Source organism: Anabrus simplex, chromosome 4, assembly GCF_040414725.1.
Source record: "Anabrus simplex isolate iqAnaSimp1 chromosome 4, ASM4041472v1, whole genome shotgun sequence".
Taxonomy (NCBI): Eukaryota; Metazoa; Arthropoda; class Insecta; order Orthoptera; family Tettigoniidae; genus Anabrus; species Anabrus simplex.
In genome coordinates this window covers 119,772,449-119,794,604 of record NC_090268.1, presented here as the reverse complement: position 1 = coordinate 119,794,604, position 22,156 = coordinate 119,772,449, and positions in this window count along the sequence as shown.

Sequence of the window (22,156 nt, the reverse complement as noted above, 5' to 3'; positions counted from 1 at the left end):
CCAAATGAGAAGTGTCTGTTCAAAAGGTGATATTTCCAATTTGAACACTTCATTGTTGAAAATATTTCTTGGCAAACAATGTAGGCCCTTACTGCGAAAAACGTAAAATAAAGCAATTTCCTCAATTGAGCCGAAAGTTGAAAGGCTAAAGGGCTTGGAAAGGTTTCAGATTGTGAGTTTTGGATAGCTCTAGAAAAAAGAAATTCGAAAATCACTTCCTGCCTAAATGCAGTTCCGGAAAACAGCCTAAAATCTCTTGTTTCTGTACTCTTTTTCTTTTTAATTCAAATCCAGCCAAATTATTTTATTTACATAATTATTTCTGTAATGTGCCCCTTGGTTAAATATCCTCAGACCTTTTTTTCATATTCTTGAATGCCTATTGCTCACGGTCAAATGTTTCGTAAAATTTGTTGTACAATTAATTTTATAAAAATTTGGTGAAAACAAGTTGTGTTGCTCACGGTAAAATTATTTTTAAAAATCCGTGGAAGCATCAGAATGGCCATCTATGAACTCACTTCTGAACTAATACGTGTATGTGCTACCATCTATCGATAAATTTTAAACTAAGAATCAGCTGTTCAACTTACAGTGTGTTTGAGAGTATGGCTCCAAAAACAAAGCACAACTTGCTGCTTTAGCTGCAATTATATGTTGTATAGTGGTAAAAAGGAAGAAAAGAAATTCCAGGAAATGCTGGATTCGGGATTGGATCAAAAGAAAAGAAGAAGGTAGGGGATTGCTGTCCTTGGTCGAAAATTAGTTGAGATTAGAAGACCAACATTCATATAAGAATTCGGCGATTGTGTTTTCTGCCTCTCTTCTTGCATTTCTGTTGTGGTAAAGTGGCGTTTTAACTTCGTACAAACAAAGATATTTCTGGTATTTATCCAGTAAAACAATAACAGCTTCCATAATTCACCCGGATCCTGCCATTTTAGAAAGAAGTGTTTGTTTACAATCGAGCTTCACAATCTTCTCACGACGTAGCGCCAGCATCGTCGTGATGTCAGCTTCACTGACTGGTGCGTTTCGTAAAATTAATTTTACGGAATAGAACATGTCCTATTTTATGAAAAATTTTATCAAATGTTTTATAAAACTTGAATTTGACCGTGAACAACAGAAATTTTATAAAATTAAATTATTGTACAATAAATTTGACAGAAAATTTTACCGTGAGCAACAGGCAGAAGAATGTCCACACTGAATGTAGTTATAAGGGCTAAAGTGAAACTCTGCATTGACTTACGTTAGCGCTCACCGGGTTAGAAAAAGGCAAACTGTTAATCTGATCGGCCGGATAACAATGATTAAGAAAAGGATAGCAATATTTAGAAATAAACAAAGAATATAGTCTCATATTTTATAACATTTTATTTACCTAAAATTCGTAGCTCATATCCCTAGGATTTTTTTCAACATTGAGTTGCTTGCCTGGAGGGCTAGAACTGTGGACTTTTAAAAAGTTCACACGAATTGCAGTAATTGAACACTATCGAATGCCATGTTCAATTCAGACTAGAAAGCTGTAATTCCTTACAATTATTACTCTACCCGATCATGGGTACGTTTGATGTGACTTTTATTATGCTGTACGTTTCCTTGCGTTTTTCCGCAACTTTCTTAGGGTGGAAATAGCGCCTTTGAACAGACACTCCTCAAATGTGCTTCATCAGGGGCACAACGTTCAGTGAATTTCAAACGCCTAAACGATTGCAGGTAGAATTTTTCCTAACACTGAAAGATACGAAGAATTAGTCAAAGATGATCTCACATGCCTTTTTCTATACCTTAAAGCTAAAATGTATTATTTAAATTGAAACTTATCAGGAACACTATCTATTGCCAGTACCATTTCTTCACTCTAATGAAGGGTTTAGTTGAAACTGTCTAAGCCCCCATTAGGTATATACTGTAACACCAACAGATTGTTGCCTTAGAGATATTCCTTTTTATATTTTGAACCCAGTTTCCACTGCTGTGCACTGACCGCCAGATTTTGTGTTTTCTCATTATTGCTTCACTCAGATGTTTGAATTTAATCCCCTTACGCATGTTCCTACGGTACGTTTAGTGCCACACATGTTGTTGTGAACATTCGGATTTAGGTTTTGTAGTGGTGATTATTGCTTTAAGAGGAAGTAAATCCGAGCAGCCATTCTCTATTAGGCTGTCATTTATCAGAGGGGTAACGAAAGAGGTCCGACCCTTCGAAAAATGAAGATATCAGCCAAAGAAAAATAACGGTCACAAAGGACGTGCAATTGAAAGACTTTCTAAAACCAAAAACCAAACCCCATGGCACTACAGCCCTTGAAGGGCCTTGGCCTACCAAGCGACCGCTGCTCATCCCGAAGGCCTGCAGATTACGAGGTGTCGTGTGGTCAGCACGACGAATCCTCTCGGCCGTTATTCTTGGCTTTCTAGACCGGGGCCGCCATCTCACCGTCAGATAGCTCCTCAATTCTAATAACGTACAATGAGTGAACCTCGAACCAGCCCTCAGGTCCAGATAAAAATCCCTGACCTGGCCGGGAATCGAACCCGGGGCCTCCGGGTAAGAGGCAGGCACGCTACTCCTACACCACGGTGAAAGACTTTCTAGTCCTCGAAAATCTAATACCGTCAGGATCGAAAAAGAATAAAGTTGACCAAGGGAGGTCGGTTGAAACCGAGGAGCGTGGCACAAGTAAGTGGAAGCAATGCCAGGCTCAGCTAGTGGAAACGTGATCGCCAACCCACGCTCCCAAGCGGAGAGCCCCTGGTTACCCTTTTAGTCGCCTCTTACGACAGACGGGAGATAACATGGATGTTATTGTATCACTCCATCCACAGACCTCAGTTTTAGTGGTGAACCACTCGGAGGCTAACGTTTCTTCCTGCTCATGGTGTTATATTAATATTTTCAACGGTTTTATACGACTGATGGTTTCTCTTCACTTCAACTCTCTTTTTCTGAAGATATTAAATTTTTATATAAAAGAACAAAAACTCAGCAGCCAACATGTTTCAACATTACTGAATATATTAAACGCACATTTTGAGATAGGTTTCAGTGTTCAGCAGTTCTATAAATACCGGGCCAGTTGGCCGTGCGGTTACGGCCGCGCAGCTGTGAGCTTACATCCGGTAGACAGTGGGTTCCAACCCCACTCTTTGCAGCCCTGAAGATGGTTTCCCGTGGTTTCCCATTTTCACACCAGGCAAATGCTGGGGATGTACCTAAATTAAGGCCGCAGCCGCTTCCTTCACACTCCTAGGCTTTTTCTATCCCATCGTCGCCATAAGACCTATAAAACTTTGTTATTGTATACCTATCTGTGTCTGTGGGATGTAAAGCAAATAATAAAAAATGTTCTATAAATGGCCACAAGGTTAATTTCCATGCGTGCAAAGCCGCGGTTAAGAGCTAGCGATGTATAGATTAAATCGTAAGAGGTAAAAATAGTAAGGTCGCGGAGCAAAGAAGTAAAAATAATCCCAGGTTAGGAGAGAAACTATGACAAACTCTCAGTAATATATGGCCATCTCTCAGTGTTTATGTAAATCAATACACTATCTACGAATTCTAAGATCTGAAACTGATATACAATCCAGAACAATCGATGTACATGAGGTTTCGAACTTTTGATTCGTATAATTATTTCTTTATGGTCGACATAGTATCTGTCTTTGATAAAGTTCGCCACAACCGTCTCATTTACTTGCTCACAAAAATAATCTAGACACAAAAGATCAGAAAATTATAATCCAAGTGAATTACAACCATAGAGGAATGCAATATGATTTCTCGAGAAATAGAAATGTGTGAGACAAGTTTGTGATTATCCGCGTTACTGTTAAATATTTAATTTGAAGAAGTCATTTAAGCAGCCCTGTATGAGGAAGTAGCGGAAAGAAGGTGAATGGCAGGCCTGTGCACAACTTGAGATTTGCTGGCGACACTCTTCTACTCGCCGGATATCTCGAAGACCTGCAACAGCTGACCAGTGAGGTGGTAGCAGCCAGCGAGGAAAGTGGTTTCGCCCTAAATATTAAGAAAACTTGCTTCGAAATTATTTCAAAAGCGAATTGTTAAGGAAACAGATTATAAATGGTGAAATCGTAGAAAGAATCCAGAAATATAGATATTTAGGAACCAATGTCAATGACAGCAATGACTGCTCTGAAGAAAATAAAGTAAGAATTGGACAAGCCAGAAGTACATTTAATAAAATAAGAAATGTACTATGCAGCAGAGACCCAAGTTTGGCTTTAAGAATCACTGCTACGATGCTATGTGTTTTCGGTAATATTCTGTGGAATGGAACCTTGGACATTAAAGCAAGGTATGGTCAACCGACTGGGGATATTTGAAATGTGGACTTAACGAACGATTCTGCGAGTAAGTTGGGTGGCCAGAGTTAGGAACCTTGAGATAATGCATAGGATTGGAAAATGAAAGAGATAGTTAACACCATTAAAAAAAGTAAGCTACAGTAGGTGGGCCATATAATGGCATAAGAGTGATATCCTCTTCCGCAATTTATCATTCAAAGGAAGATTGATAGAAAAAGGAGCCACTGTAGGAAACGAATTCCTTGACTGGACGATCTTAAAATTTGCTTACTTGCTAGTTGCTTTACGTCGCACCGACACAGACATATGGCGACGATGGGACAGGGAAGGGCTGGGAGTGGGAAGGAATCGGCCGTGGCCTTAATTAAGGTACAGCCCCAGCATTTTCTTGGTGTGAAAATGGGAAACCACGGAAAACCATCTTCAGGGCTGCCGACAGTGGGGTTCGAACCTACTATCTCCCGAATACTGGATACTGGCCGCACTTAAGCGACTGCAGTGAACTATTCAGCGGTGCTAGATCGAAGGGCCGGATTGCTGAGACGATTGCCAACCTTCCGAGAGGAGTCGCCACATGCTGGTTGTTATTAAGATATGCACCTTTCAGATGTAACGTTATCTTCGGTTATAACAGTAATAATTTTTTTTGTTAGTGGCTTTACGTCGCACCGACACAGACAGGTCTTATGGCGATGATGGAATAGGAAAGGGTTAGGAGTGGGAAGGAAGCGGCCGTGGCCTTGGAGTATAGCCCCAGAATTTGCCTGGTGTGAAAATGGGAAACCACGGAAAACCATTTTCAGGGCTGCCGACAGTGGGATTCGAGCCCACTATCTCCCGAATGCAAGCTCACAGTTGTGCGTCCCTATCGCATGGCCAACTGGCCCGGTAGTAATAATTAGGGCTAGGTTTTTTTTTTTTTGCTACGGGCTTTACGTCGCTCCGACACAGAGAGGTCTTATGGCGACGATGGGATAGGAAAGGCCTAGGAGTTTGAAGGAAGCGGCCGTGGCCTTAATTAAGGTACAGCCCCAGCATTTGCCTGGTGTGAAAATGGGAAACCACGGAAAACCATCTTCAGGGCTGCCGATAGTGGGATTCGAACCTACTATCTCCCGGATGCAAGCTCACAGCCGAGGGCTAGGTTTTTATACGTAATAAAATTGGATATATATGCACATACATATAATATCTCAAAATAAGGAGTGAAATATGGACTAATATTTGTGTAATGTAGGTGAAAAATAATATAAAGAATAACAATGTATCAGCCTTTTCAATATGGGTAACAACGGGTTGAGTGACAAGGTCAAAGCCAGCAGGTAAAGAAAAAACGTGCACAGAGCAGAATTTTTTTCCATATTTCATGGAAATACTGTACCAGAATCCAGCTGTGACTTACTGATGCTAGCAAAATATATTTAAAATTATTTTCTGGGAAGAATAACTTTGAAACCATAAGCATATGGAAGATAGTTAAACAATAAAACGCTAAATTAGATATGTAAATATAAGAAGGCTTTCCCGAAACATGTAAAAACATGTACTAAAGTTGAAAATATGGACAAATATGGAAAATAAAATTGCTTTTAAATCACTCCAAACATCCTAATTCGTAAAGATCTGACAAAATTTAGACCTTAATTAATGAAAAAACTAATATGTATTTACATAGAAATCCAAGCGCTGATAATAATAATAATAATAATAATAATAATAATAATAATAATAATAATAATAATAATAATAATAATAACTGTACCGGGAGGTACACCTCAACTCCGCCCATTCAAAATGAGCGCCTTAATGAACTCTATCTATCCAACAAACGTGAAACTGCTACTGCATGAAGTTGGGACATTAATCAGAAGAGGTCACTACTGCATAATTGAGAAGTTTGACATTTCTAAGTTCCCTAAACTGATTGGATTTATTTTGTTTTGTTTTGATGTACATCACGAAGTTTGGACATTTCCCCATAGATGTCATTACATAAAATGAGGTCATGCACTCTGGTGCAAGGTAAAAGAAGTTGTTATTGAAAGAAATTTTGTGTTTATTGGTTTTCTCAAGTAAATTAACCTTCATTTTTTAATATATATATTTCAAAGTTTGCAACACTTCTTTCTCATTCCGCCAGTGTTGAATCTGGCCAATAAGAATTTTCTGTAATTATTGTTCAGCCTATCACAGGCTTCTTCTGGGTTTTTTGGGGTGTAACTTTTGATTCTGCCAATAAAAACGAGAGGGTGTATCCAGATTAGTCGAGAACCCTCTAGAACCGTCCCCTCGTGTATATAAGCTTCGGCTTTTCTGGCTACCTTGCCTTGTGATCACAGAATTTATGAGTCTGTGTGTATTAAAGTAGGAGGCGAGGCGCCTTATTCTTCGCCAGGCAGTCCAGCAGCCAAGGTAATGTCCACCAGGCTTATTTTTCTGTAGCTACCTCCGCAGACTTACATGAGGGGAAGGTTCAGATTTCTAATTATGTAACCTCCTGTTTTCCAAACTGTAAACCTTCTTTCGGCTAATGTAAAATTTCATGAATTCTTAAAACCGTAAATCGGGGATAGAGAGTGCGTCACCCTCTCGAGTTACCCTTCAATTTAATTTGATTTCGTAACCTTTCCTCTTTGGTAATGTGTTAAAATTAGCCTTCATTCTAGTCACCTCAGTAACTTGGGATTAGACTCTGTATCATTGGGCTGAGAGTCCAATTAGGGTTTTATATTAAAGTTTCTGGGAGAGCATGTGTACGCCTACAGTCATTTTGTGTTCGGGCCAGTAATTTAACCTGTTCTTCTTTCCACGAAGGTCCAGTAGGTTGGGTAATTGATACCCCTGTGGAAAACAATTTTTAAGTTGTAAATTGTGCCCAGAAAGGCCAGAGATTGTAAGGATTTTCGTAAGGTTGCCCTAAGCGAGCTGTAAGAGATTGGTTAAAGTTGGAGAGCATGTAAGCTCTTTTCTGTGTTTTCTAAATTCAACTGCAATGTTGAGGTGCGCTTCTGGAAGGCTGTAAAGTTGTAGGAGCAAAGTGCTCTTAAATTAAAATATTCCGGTTCTTGTATAAACATTGAGATTTTGCAAAATTTTGTAACCTGGGTCTGGCATCTCAGAATTTGTAAACTAAGGGATTGAAGCCCAAAATTGTTAAATTCCATTTCCTGGATTTTTCTATTTTACTATCCAAATTTGTCATTGTTATTTCACTAAGTGAAAGTTTTGTGTTTGGTTTTTGAAGAGAAACCTATGTTAAAGTTTTAAATTCATTTTTGATACCGTAGTTAGACCCATTCCACCCAGCACCTTTTTTCACCTCTTTCTGCTCCACGGATATCTCCGTAATAATAATAATAATAATAATAATAATAATAATAATAATAATAATAATAATAATAATAATAATAATAATTGTACCGGGAGGTACACCTCTACACCGTTCATTCAAAATAACCGCCCTTATAAACTCCTATATCATTCAAAAGGTGAAAGTGATGCTACACGAAGTTGGAACTGTAATCAGAAGATGTCACCACTGAAATATTAAGTACTTGTTTTGTTATGTAATTTCCTAAACTGACTGAATTACTTCTTGTTTTGTTTTGCTATACATCAAGAAGTTTGGACATTTTTCCACAGATGGCAATACCAAAATAACTATGATCATGCACTCTGGTGCAAGGTGAAATAACTTATTACTTAAAGAAGTTCCATATTCTTAGGTTTCCATAACTGATCTACGTTCATTTATTTTTGGGTTGGCAATACTTCCTTTTCTTTCCGCCAGTTTTGACTCTAGCCAATCACAAATTTTTAAATTTTCAACCAATCCCGCATTTCCTGTTCACTTTGAATCTGCCAATAAAAATTAAGAGGGTGTGTCCTGATTAGACTTGAAAGCTCTCGAACCTTCCCTGAGGGTATATAAACTGCGGCTTTTCACGTTTCCTTGTGTTTTGATCACCGTCTTTACAAGTGTGTGTGTTAAGGCAGGAGGCGGGGTCACCTCTTTCTTCGGTCAGCAGAACATCTATAAGGTAATGGCCACATAAAATCATTCTTTCTTGCTACCTCTGCAGTTTTATTTGAGGGGAAGGTCCGAATCTTTAACTATGTAACAATACTTTTCTAAAATGTAACTTTTCTTTCGGCTAATGTAAAAACTTCATAAAATCCTTAACTGTAAATCGGGGATAGAGAGTGAGTTACCCTCTCGAGCCCCCTTTCATCTTGCTTTGAGGTGACTAAGTTTTGCAACCTTTCTGTAATACGTTAAAGATATTTCCATGCGAGCCACTGGAGTAGTTTGGGAATAGCCCCTGTTTCATCGGCCGAGAGCCCTGTAGGATTTTAATTTTTTGTCATAATCTCGGAGCGCAGTTTTCGCCTCCATTCAGTTTGTGTTCAGACTGTTTATTTAACCTGTTTTTTTTCGCAAAGGCCCTGTAGATTGGGTACTAGATACCCCTGTATTAAACTATTGCTATTTGTAATTCAGATGGTGTAATATTTTGATGTAATATTGCCTTGAGCGGGCTGTAAGAAACTGAGAGCCTGTTAGCTCTTTTCAAGGTTTTGTAATAGTAACGAGTGCCTCTGGAAGGCTACATATTGTATTTTGGCAGCCAGTGCTCTTGAAGTAGGGGATTTCTGCCCTTGACTAAAGGATTCCTTTATTTTTAATTAAGGTTTTGTAAACTGAATCCGGTATCTCTGGAATTGTAAAACTAGGGGCTTGAAGCCCAGAATCTGTAAAAATCACTAATCTTGGATTTCCCTAGTCTTGTTTCAAGATTGTCATTGTACCTGATGTTTCATTGTTATGAAAAATTGTTAAGTTTGAAGTTCTAAACGAAATAAAACCTTCAGTTCAAGTTTGAATTAATTTTGATATTGTAGATAGATCCATTCACCCCGGCGCCTTCTTTAACCTCTTTCTGCTCCACGGGCATCCCCGTAATAATAATAATAATAATAATAATAATAATAATAATAATAATAATAATAATAATAATAATAATGAATCAAGTGGGCTTACAGGATTTTACGCTAAAGCCATATGATAAAAACGATTTAATGGTATTTTTTTAAGCATAATCAGTTATTAGAAGTTATTGTATTACATTTTATTGCATTCCTTTAACATTTCTTTCAATTTCTCCTTCATTGTTTCCTTATCACCCACCCATCTCTATAGGCTGTCGCAGCATGATTCTGTTTCTAATTAATTGTATCTTTATCAGCCATGAGCTATTACTAAATGGAATCTTTTTCTGATGTGAGCTGTTACGCAATGGTATCTTTTTCAGGTATGAGCTCTTAATTAATGGTATCTTGTTCAGGTATGAGCTGTTAATTAGTGGCATCTTTTCAAGTAGGAGTTGTTAATTAATGGTATCTTTTTAAAGTATTTTCTAAATTAATTTTATTCTGAACTACTTTCGACGGACTGAAGAATTTCACAGTTATAGATTAAATGGAGAAGCGTGACCTTCAGTCGGAATCAGATCTTCCTCCTATGCACAATGCTCAACCATGAGTTTATGAAATAATGCTCGACGAGGGAAACTTCGTATAGTTCTTGCAATTTCCTCGTTAACGACTTGCACGCTTTTGAAGTCTAGCTGGCTGGCTGTGTTTACATTCCTTGTCCGCCTAGTGCCAGGATTTCCTCAACGCGAAACACAGCGTTGTCATCTCCCCACCAAACACGGTAGGTTATCCTACTATAGCCTTTCAAAGGTCTCCACATCACTAATAATAACACAGATCAATACAACTCACACTCAAATGAACCGAGGAAAGTAATCCCGTAAAGCCTAGCGTTTTAACTATTTAGCCACTGACAGCGAGCAGCGAGACTGGACAGAACTGCGCGCAGCTGTGCAACACTGGAGATCTGACAAGCGATTCGGCTTCAGGACCGGCACGCTTTTGAAGTATTCCACGTGGACTGTCACTGACAAAGCAAGTATGCTATTGGTCAAGAGCCATCTACTATTGGTTACAGCAGTGGCGACTGTAGACAATCATAAATTTGGTTACTGGAGGATGGTACTGCTGAACGTTTGAGTCGCCGCTTGTTAAGGAGGAAATTGGGAGAACTATACAACTACTGTAGGCAAAAAAGAAAAGAAAAGAAAAGAAAAGAAAAGAAAAGAAAAGAAAAGAAAAGAAAAGAAAAAGAAAAAGAAAAGCAATCCCCTCTTAACTCTAAACGGAATGGAGAAAAGAAGAGATTCTAACATTTGAAGAAAGAAGGTATCGGCAAAGTAAAGAGGAGGACCATATCGGGTGCGAAAATGAAAGAGTCCGTGGGCTCGCAACTTAATTCCCTCGAGATAGAAAATAAATTTTAGTCTACCACATGAGGTAAGATGGGAAGGAGGAGGTTGACACTAGTTAGTGGAAACAATGCCAGACTCAGCTAAGGGTCCTTCTGGTCACCAACGCACACTGCCACTTACGAGAGCCCGTAGGAATCGTAGGCTGATGAAGAAACAGGCGATGGTGATTATTGTTTTAAGAGAAAGTACAACTGGGCAACCATACTCTATATAACACTAATCAGAGAGAAAACATGGAAGGGGTCCGACACTTCGAAACATGAATATATCGGCCAAAAGAAGACAAGGGCCACGAATGGCGTGAAAATGAAAGACTCCCTAGGCCTGGAATGCTCTAATACTGTCGGGGTCGGAAAAGAACAAGAGTTGACCAAGAGAGGTCGGTATAATAGATGAAAATGAGAAGCCTGGCACAAGTACTGTAAGTGGAAGCAATGTCAAGAATCAGCTCAGGGCCCCGTGGTCTCCCATCCACGGTCTCAAGTTGAGAGTCGCTGGAGCCTCTTTTAGTCACCTCTTATGTCAGGCAGGCGATAGCATGGGTGTTATTCTACTGCCCCTACCCACAGTGGGAGATGAAGGAACAATGAAGTAGAAAGTGAAAGGAATGTTGAAAAAAAAGCAAAGTTCCCTCCGTACAGGCCATGAATGCCCTTGGAGGAGTGGAAGGAAAAGGCTTCCACCATTGTTAACCTCGGCACGTGATGGGGTAGAGTGGTTAGCTGTACGCCCGGCCGCCTTTGGCCCCAGGAATTAACCTGGTACTCATTTTTGGTGTAGGCTGAGTGAACCTCAGGGCCATATGCACCTCCGGACGTGGAAATCTCGTTTCTTAAATTTTACGACTTCCTGACGGGGATTCGAACCCACGTCCTTCCGGGCGAACCGAGCACACCTTTACCGCCTCGGCCAGGCAGCCCCTAATGTTGAAAGAATGCAGGAAAATGGAATAAAATAATTACGTAGGATTGAAAAAGATTGAATGAATGAAACAAAGAAAGACGGAAAGAAAGAAGGTGGGATCTGAGAGAACTCCAAAAGACCCGCAATAAACTCATTAAAAGTCCGTTAAATTATTTACTTTTAGGACTGACCTCAAACACAAGTGAGAGCTGGGTTGTCATTTAGTACACTCGCCCTCTAATTTGGTATCGGGAAATTAACTTCAAGTTAACCCCCCACCCTGCTGCAAATGAGACTGGAGGAAATTTCACTGCAGCTAACCCCATTTGTTCATTTCGCTTCCCACTGTTTCTACTGAAGTCTAGCTTGTGCAAATAAATGACATTTACTTTCAGCCACAATGATTAATGAAATTATTAAAATCATCCCGCGTCAGTCCATCTGTAAATATTTTCCGGGTCAGTTTCATTCTGCCCATCCGGTAGAAGCAAGATAAACAAACCGTGTTCATTTCAGCTGTCCTGAGAATGGAGTTCTGTGGTTTCCCATTTTCACTTCCAGGAAAATGCCGGAACTGCTCCTATTCATCGGCCACAGCCGAATCCTTCTACTCTTCACCCAATTCCATTCACCATCATTCATTTCACATTCATTAGCTTCTCAATATTGGGGTTGTCGTCGGTAAGGACATCCTGCCGTAAAACGTGGCATTTACCTCATCTTTGGCACTGTATCAATAAACAGGACTAAGGGGGTTGATATACGATGATAATAATTATCAATACGCCAGTGAGGCCTTAAACCTCAATTATAAAGAGGATCTTGAAAATACCAAGAAACCTGAAAGGAAAATCATCCGAAAAATTCTTGGCCCAAAACTTACAAATGAACGATATCGTCTACAATCGCATAAGATCACAGAAACGTACTGACGATTGAAATTTTATGGACTCATTATGAGGCTAGATGACAACCGACTAACAAAGGAAATATTGATGTGCTCACAAACATGAAAGACGACAGCGGTTTGAATCAAACAAGTCCAAACTGATCTCAATAACGCCAACATCATACCTACAGATATGGAAGACCGCAAAACTTTTAGTCGTAAGATTTACACTAGGGAAGTTGATTCAGAAGATAAGCCCAGCAGATCTAGGTGAAAATGGACTGACGAACGTCGAGGTATGCATAGCAACATGATGAAAAACTTCTGGAAGAACAAGAAAAATAACAACAAATCATAATTTACATTATATGATCCTTTATGGGTCGAAATAAATAAATAAATAAATAAATAAATAAATAAATAAATAAATAAATAAATAAATAAATAAATAAATAAATAAATAAATAAATACTTCCAAATAAGACGGGAACTGACCAACGAAAGTTTAATAATAAATCTGCAAACAACACCAGACTCAGCTCTGTACCTGGTGGCCATCACTACTGACTTTCAATCTGAAATTCCTCGGAGGATAGGAAATAAAATAGAAGCCTGGAGCACGTAACAGAAAAACAATATATAATATAATGGCGTGTGGTGGTGGTGACTATTATTTCAAGTGGAAGTACTACTAGGCAACCATCCTCTATAAAACACTAATCAGAAAGAAAAAATTGAAGTGATCCAACACTTCGAAAAATGAAGGTACCGGCCAAAAGGAAGACAAGGTCTACGAAGGGTGTGAAAATGAAAGACTCCCTAGACCTCAAATACTATAATACCGTCGGGGTCGGAAAAATAAAAGAGTTGGCCAAGGGTGGTTAGATAGGATAGAAGAATGTGAGGAGCCTGGCACAAGCAAGTGAAAGCAATGCCAAGACTCAGCTAAGGGCCTCGTGATCGCCAACCCACGCTCCAAAGTTATAAGAGCCCCTGGGACCTAGTCGCCTCTTACGACAGGCAGGAGATACTGTGGGTGTTACTCTACCGCCCCCACCTACAAAGGCGGGGGAGGGGGGAGGCGCGTCGCCTCCCGATAGGCCTCATGCAAGGCTTTTGACTTGACGCCCACGGGCGGCCTGCCCATTTTTGAGGATGGGGTTGTATCTGTGGATCATTCCACGTTAAGTAAAGAGTATTGCTCTTATGGACTTACAAAGGGAGAACACACCCCCCTGTTTGACACACACAATTCCTCGTGATTAAGGAATATTATAATTGTTTTACGTTGTATTATGAAAGAAAGAAAAAAGGACGAGGTATTTTTTTGCTCGTGCGTTATTAAAATAACTGCGTAAGATTTTCTGTTTCATAAATACATTAGCAGGGAGGAAGCACTATGGCGGGAACAGCCATTGCTTTGTTGCCTTCCTTCATTTTCTTTCTGCGTAGCTCTGGTACATGTAATGCATAATCCGTTACTCTTTGAATCCCGGCAGCTTATCACTGTTGTCGAGAAGTCGTCTATTAAAGTGATGCGTGTATTTTTAGTCGTTATATCAGTGTTATATCTTGAACTTAAATACCGACTGTCAACAATGTATATGCCGCAGTTTTCCCGGTATGCTGTAAATACCAAAATGATCCCCCTCTAAACCCCCACTTCTCTTGAGCTCATAAAAATAATTTTCAGCTTAGTTTCTTCCCCAGTTTACCTTGAATTTAAATGCTGAGTTTCACAAATTTACGTGCCGCTGTCTGATGTGCTGATGATGTGATACCCAGTCCCAGAGGCGGAGGAAATGACCAATAAAGGTTAAAATTCCCGACCCATCCGGGAATCGAATGCGGCACCCCTTGGACCAGACGCCAACATGCTGACAAGCTAACAACAGAGCTGGATATTATGCCGATGTCCCGTGGTCTCCACAAAGCAATATATGCGGAAATATTAATTGAAAGTGACATATGTTAAGAGCATTTGAGACTAAGAAATTCGTAGTCCTTGTTCATAGCTTTGTCTTTACTGCAGTTCCGGCTTCCTCGAGCATATCCTATCGATCCCCGATACACGTAGTCCACTTAAAGTGATTTCATTTTCCAGATTTCGATATTTATCCTCCTCATTGAGTATGACAGGCCAGCTGGTCTGTATGGGGCGGCCTTGCTATCGACACTCATAACTCAGAAGGCCATGCTCGAGAACACCGTATTGACAAATTCACGAGAGGCCTTTAATTTTCTTTGGCTTCTACTAGCTGTAATAAAATCCAGAAGTGAGGCACAGTATAAAAGTGCAAAGGAAAAGACCCATACATATGTCTTCAATATACAATGTTAGTCTTTCAAAGTTCAGTCTACAAGCATCTGTGAATTAACTACCTTCAAAGTAGTCACTTTGCAACATTATTTTTACAACTTGCATTACGTCCCTGGCACGTTCTACTCCACACTTCTTGGACTTACTCGAGTCCTCAGATTGCTTCCACTGCTGATAGTCTCTGACACGTTCTACTGGACACTTCTTGGACTTACTCGAGTCCTCAGATTTCTTACACTACTGGTAGTCTCTGACACGTTCTACTGGACACTTCTTGGACTTACTCGAGTCCTCAGATTTCTTCCACTACTGATAGTCTCTTTCTACTACACACTTCTTGGACTTACTCCAGTCCTCAGATTTCTTACATTAGTGGTAGTCTCTGACACGTTCTACTGTGCACTTCTTGGACTTACTCGAGTCCTCAGATTTCTTCCACTACTGATAGTCTCTTTCTACTACACACTTCTTGGACTTACTCGAGTCCTCAGATTTCTTACACTACTGGTAGTCTCTGACATGTTCTACTGCACACTTCTTGGACCTACCCTAGTCCTCAGATTTCTTCCACTGCTGATAGTCTCTGATACGTTCTACTGTACTCTTCTTGGACTTACCCGAGTCCTCAGATTTCTTCCACTGCTGATAGTCTCTGATACGTTCTACTGTACTCTTCTTGGACTTACTCGAGTCCTCAGATTTCTTCCACTGCTGATAGTCTCTGACACGTTCTACTGCACACTTCTTGGACCTACTCGAGTCTTCAGATTCCTTCCACTGCTGATAGTCTCTGACACATTATACTGTGTTCTTCTTAGACTTACTCGATTCCTCAGATTTCTTCCACTGCTGATAGTCTCTGACAGGTTCTACTGTACTCTTCTTGGACTTACCCGAGTCCTCAGATTTCTTCCACTGCTGAGAGTCTCTGACACGTTCTATTCCACTCTTCTTGGACTTACTCGAGTCCTCAGATTTTTTCCAGTGCTGGTGGTCTCTGAAACGTTCTACTGTATTCTTCTGGACTTACTCAAGTCCTCAGATTTCTTCCACTGCTGATAGTCTCTGACACGTTCTATTCCACACTTCATGGACTTACTCGAGTCGTCAGATTTTTTCCAGTGCTGGTGGTCTCTGAAACGTTCTACTGTATTCTTCTGGACTTACTCGAGTCCTCAGATTTCTTCCACTGCTGAATGTCTCTGACACATTCTACTGCACACTTCTCGGACTTAATCGAGTCCTCAAATGTCTTCCAATGCTGATAGTCTCTGACACGTTGTACTGCATCCTTCTTGGAATTACTGGGGCCCTCAGATTTCTTGAATATTTTGCTAAATTATAACAATTTTCAACACTTTAACCGATCTGATCACAAAGCTATGGTCACCAATTGCAACTAGTACGACGGAGTTCTACGAGACCAATGTAACGACACCACTTGCAACACTGTAACACCACAGAGTCCGCCCAATTTGGCAGACTCTATCCTGGCTCACTTCGGTGGTATTTAAGTGCTTACATACGTCAGCCTCTTGTCGGTAGATATACTGGCACGTAAAAGAACTCCTGCGGGGAATGATTCCGGCACCTCGGCTTCTCCAAAATCCGTAAAAGTAGTTAGTGAGAAGTAAAAACTAATAACATTATTATTGATTAAGATGATTCTTGTTGTTTAAAGGGGCCTAACAGCTAGGTCATCGGCCCAACATTATTATTATTATTATTATTATTATTATTATTACTATTATTATTATTATTATTATTATTATTATTATTATTATTATTATTATTATTATTATTATTATTATTATTATTATTATTATTTGCTAGGGGCTTTACGTCGCACCGATACAGACAGGTCTTATGGCGACGATGGGAGAGGAAAGGCCTAGGAGTTGGAAGGCAGCGGCCGTGGACTTAATTAAGGTACAGCCCTAGCATTTGCCTGGTGTGAAAATTGGAACCCACGGAAAAACCATCTTCAGGGCTGCCGATAGTGGGATTCGATCCCACTATCTCCCGGATGCAAGCTCACAGCCGCGCGCTCCTAACCGCACGGCCAACTCGCCCGGTGAACTATACTAATAGTAGTAATAATAATTATATGAATATTGTAAAAATGTTATGCAGGCCTATTATTCATAAAGCAATAACATCCGAGCTTAATTCCTTGACAGATGATACCTGGTGTAAGCGAAAGTTTCTCTAGCGAGTGAAATCGGATAATAAAACAATATAAACTAGTGGACCCGTGTTGCTCCATGCAATTCGTTACAAATAGGTCAGTTAACTCGTCTTGATATGCCTGTAGTAGTCATATTGTTTTGTCTGCCATTTTTAATGGTTTTGTGAACATTTAATAAGAAGCGCGTTATGATATGCCCCAGTTCGTAGTCAGAATTCATTCATTCTGATGCCATCTGTTTGGTAAAAATCTATCCATATATTCGCTTTTTATCCTGCAGTTCTTGATGTAAAGCTTGGTATTGTGTCGTAGAAGGCAATTTTATTTTAAATCGCAGTTCTTCTATATAGAACGGTTGTCTTGTGAGCTCATAGGTTAGTCTCGAAGGAGCGTTTTAAAGATACATGGCCTTAACTCTTTCTAGTGTAGCTATGTCATCCTTCGATATGGGTTCTCAGATAACGTGTAAGGCGTATGTCATGATGGGGTCTGTCTGTACGTAGACTTTTTTCCCTTAACAGCATGTAAGTTATTAGGAACGCTCTGCCATTTGTTGAATATATTTGGAAGCTGGGAAAGGTTAGAGGACCAAAGAGTTTCTAGCAGGCAAAAGTATTCTTCCGTGATCGGAGGAAGTGTATACTCTCTGGCTTGACATGTAGTAATCAAACATGGCTGCATGCAGTGATATTATTAAGGATGAAAATCACACATATCAGAATATTAATGAAAGTGATAGTCGCTTAGCAACCCGCTAAGTACGGGCTAGGGTACGCCTTCACCTGCAATCATTGGAGAAATCTTTTAATGATTCCTCAAAGTTGGCTGAACTTAGAGACCTATCAGTGTCTCAGTATCCACCGGCAGGTGATTCCGGAGAGAATAAAACAAAAATGAAGCAAACCGGTAAAGTAAAACAGATTTTCCAAAGCTGTTTGTAATAAACTCTTAATATAACTTATAGATAAAATTATTCATTTACAGATTTGTATCGCTTTATTGTTAAAACTATAGCTCGGATTTTTAGGTGGTAATAGGTTAGAATGCAAAGTATTTTGGTTTGTAGGAAGTGTCATTCAACCCGTTGTACCATAATGTAGGAAGAGTAGAATAAATTCAAGGAGTTCTATAGGCTGTACCCCTAATATCTATGCAAACCTCATAGCATAACCGTTGAACAGTGTAAGGTATACTTGTTACTGGCTTAAGTAAGTTTGCATTCTAACCTATCAGCACCTAATAATCCGGACTCTAGTTATAACTTAAGGTATTGCACACACGTTACTTTCGTGATAACTGTATAAATGTTGTTTTTATGCTTAAACAACGTCTTTTCTGCATCCGCATGCTAGTTTTCTACCCAAGAAAATTGGACATAGATTGTATTTAAAAAATGAAGGAACGTTTCACATTGCGAAAATCGAATGTATGTATGTTCAGTCCGTCAGCGATTCCGCTGGTGGGATCTTCAACAGCTCTGCCATCAGCTGTCCTAGATGGCCTAGGCATCACTGAAGAGGCGTACTAGGGAAACGGGGAGTGAAATAGTTTCCCGTTGCTTTCCTCACCGAGCCAGAGCTGCTATTACATATCAGTCTGCCATGCCCACTGAAATGCATACACCAACCGACCCTATGAGCAACATTTTCACACCATTCATAGCAGGGACTGGCTGCATAAGGAATGGCATAACTTCATTTTTTTGCTAGTTGTTTAACGTCGCACCGACACAGATAGGTCTTACGGCGACGATGGGACGGGAAAGAGCTAGGAGTGGGAAGGAAGCGGCCGTGGCCGTAATAAAGATACAGCCCCAGCATTTGCCTGGTGTGAAAATGGGAAACCACGGAAAACCATTTTCAGGGCTACCGACAGTGGGGTTCGAACCTACTATCTCCCGAATACTGGATACTGGCCGCACTTAAGCGACTGCAGCTATCGAGCTCGGTGAATGGCATTACTAGCATCGCTCATACCTCAGTCACTTTCACATTGTCAAAGCCAAAGATAAGGCAAAGACAGATCTATGAATGTAACAAAATTGATCTAGCCTATACCAGAAGACATAGTGCACTGTAAACACTAGATCCTGCCAGCAAAGGCATGAAAATCGAATGATCATGAAATAATTATCTCCCTCGGTCATGGCCATCCATCAACGGCTGTTTATTTCAGATGGTCACCAGCTATAAGACATAGCCTATCCGGTTGCTAGGTTACACATTTTGTGACGGTAATTTCGTAAAGCAAGTTGTCTGATCTCTCCCCCCCCCCCCCAGCTATTAGATATGTTTATGTGTAAACATGACGGATAAAGTACCCGGACGACCTTCATTACAATGACGTGATTTAAAGGTATCTACTTCCATAAGCGTTTATTTTCCGCTGTTTCTTTGTCCTCCTCTTCTTCGCCTACGTCATAATCATGAGTATGACTTCAGAAGTGACACAATTCAAAATTCATCAATGTTCAGTAGAAGGCAAAACAAAATCGCTTGAAATTGAAATGCCTGTGGTGAAGACATGAATTCATGTACACTTTTCATTCAACATCCATAGCGCGAGTCTCACGTTGCTCCTTGAAACACGCCTGGTTCAGATTCATGAACCTTAATGAGCGAGGGGGAAGGTAAATTGTGTCATTTCTAAACTGAGACCGATCTCGATAGCTACAGTCACTAAAGTGCGGAGAGTATCTAGTATTCGGAAGGTAGTGGGTTCGAACCCCATTGCCGGCAGTCCTGAAGGTGGTTTTCTGCTTTCCCATTTTCACACCAGGAAAATGCTGGGGCTGTACCTTAGTTAAGGCCACGGCTGCTTCCTTCCTACTCCTAGACCTTTTCTATCCCATCGTCGCCGTAAGACCTGTCTGTGTCGGTGCGACGTAAAGAAAACTGTAAAAACAATCTGATGATGATGATGCTTGTTGTTTTAAGGGGCCTAACATCGAGGTCATCGGCCCCTGATGGTACGAAATGAGACGAAATGCAATGACAAAATAAAAATCCAAAATCCTCCACTGACCAGAATTCAAAGCGTAAGGACGAAAAATGAACGGATGGATATGAACTTAAAACAATCAGTGGAGCCGACCCGCAATGCCTCAGTCTCAGAAACTGACGGAAAACAATAGTAATACTGACCAAGAGACTGCTTCTATAGCTCAATACTGAATCGAGGATGGTTGCAAGCGAAAGGTGTCGAAAATATATGTCATCGGACTCTCATAATGGTGCTTATCGCTTGGAAAGTAGAACCATGGTATTTGTCATGTTGCGGTACTTATCAAGAGTAGCGTAGTCTCGTTCTATTCCACACGTTATGGTACTACTCACAGGTAGTGAAATTCGCCCATCTAATACAGACCTGTGTCACACATAGCGGCGCCATTTACAGGCAATGCAAACCTATGGTTTTCATCACCTACAAACCACAGGGACTCGTATTATCCCGTGGTGTTCCTTACATAGTGGGTACTAATCATAGGCAAGCCAGAACCCTGGTGTCGCTCATATAGTGCTACTAATTACAGGTACCGTAAAAGCCTGACCGCACGGTGCTCCTGATGGCTACTAATCACAAACCTATTTGGTACCGAACATAGTGGTACTACGCGCAAGTAACAGCGACCCATGGTGTTCCCATTGTGATGGTACTAATCACAAGTAGTTTCATGGTGCTAATCCAATCGTCCCTTGATCGCCCCTTTTAGTCGCCTCTTACGACAGGCAGAGGATACCATGGGTGTATTCTTCGTCTGCGTCCCCCACCCACAGCGGGTAAAACAATCTAAACTGATGCTTCTTGATCAACATTTTGAGTTATGACACAACTCTTTGTTTATCAACTTAGAAATGTCTCCAATCTCGAAATAAGAAATTACTGGAGCGGAATTACGATAGTCAACTGGAAATGACGACAGTCAACTGGAGAAAGGAAGTTTATGCTTTCTGATATCTTCAATCTTAACATTAGTAAAGCCAGCCGGAACGTAATTGGAACTGGGTAAGATACAATAATGGTTAAGTGTTTTTAGTAAGCAGAGACATTTAAGGAAGAATCGGTAATTTTATTTAAGTGCCGGCGTACAGCATTTGAAGAGAGATGAAATCCCAAACTATTAAAAACAAAACATCGTAAGTACCAGAGGAAATGGGGTGATGTACTATAGGTACCAACATAATCAGAAGGGTATTTCTCAGGGTTCTGTATGAGTTGCGCCGAGTAAAATTTGCGCCGAGTAAAATTTGCGCCGTGGAGATTCCCCGCCGGGAGTAGAAGTAGTTTGACAGCTGTCAAGCATTTGCTACCTGCGCTGCACCGCAGGGGGTTATTTCCAAGTTCAAGGAATTTCTGTGATTATCTGTTGTACTGAGATTTTGAAAGTAATATATAAAAAATATTATTCACTCTATCTTTTTTTGCTAGTTGTTTTACGTCGCACCGACACAGATAGGTCTTACGGCAACGATGGGACAGGAAAGGGCTAGGAGTGGGAAGGAAGCGGCCGTGGCCTGGTGTGAAAATGGGGAAACCACGGAAAACCATTTTCAGGGCTGCCGACAGTGGGGTTCGAACCTATTATCTCCCGAATACTGGATACTGGCCGCACTTAAGCGACTGCAGCTATCGAGCTCGGTATTCACTCTATCAATGTGGGTTTCTTGCACATTTAGAAAACCTGCATCGTATTTATATCAGTGGGTGAAATGTGTATAACTACGTAGTTTGACTTAATTTACAAACCAAGTGTGGAAACATGGAATCAGTCTTTCAGTCTTATGAAGAATATTCACAGCCTGTTTGTAGTTAACTGACAGGGTCAGGAATAGAATGAATGAAGAATGAAATACCGCTAAAGGAAGAAAATACTGCCGAATGTGAGATCTGGCGTGCTTTTCCGGACAAAGATTAATGGATGGCAAATGAAATGTAGTGAATTTGTTGAATAAAGAATGACCAGTGAAAACAGAAAAAACTGCCCCACCCTACGTTTCCCCGACATGCACTCCTTATGAAGTGATAGGGCTCAAGAATGAACCATGGCTACTGCCAAAGAAAGGAAATTGTGTGCCCTGGCGAGGCCTGTCGCATTCCCCTGGGTATAAAAGATTAATACATGACAAATGAAATTGTTTCAAACAGTGATGCTGATATAAATA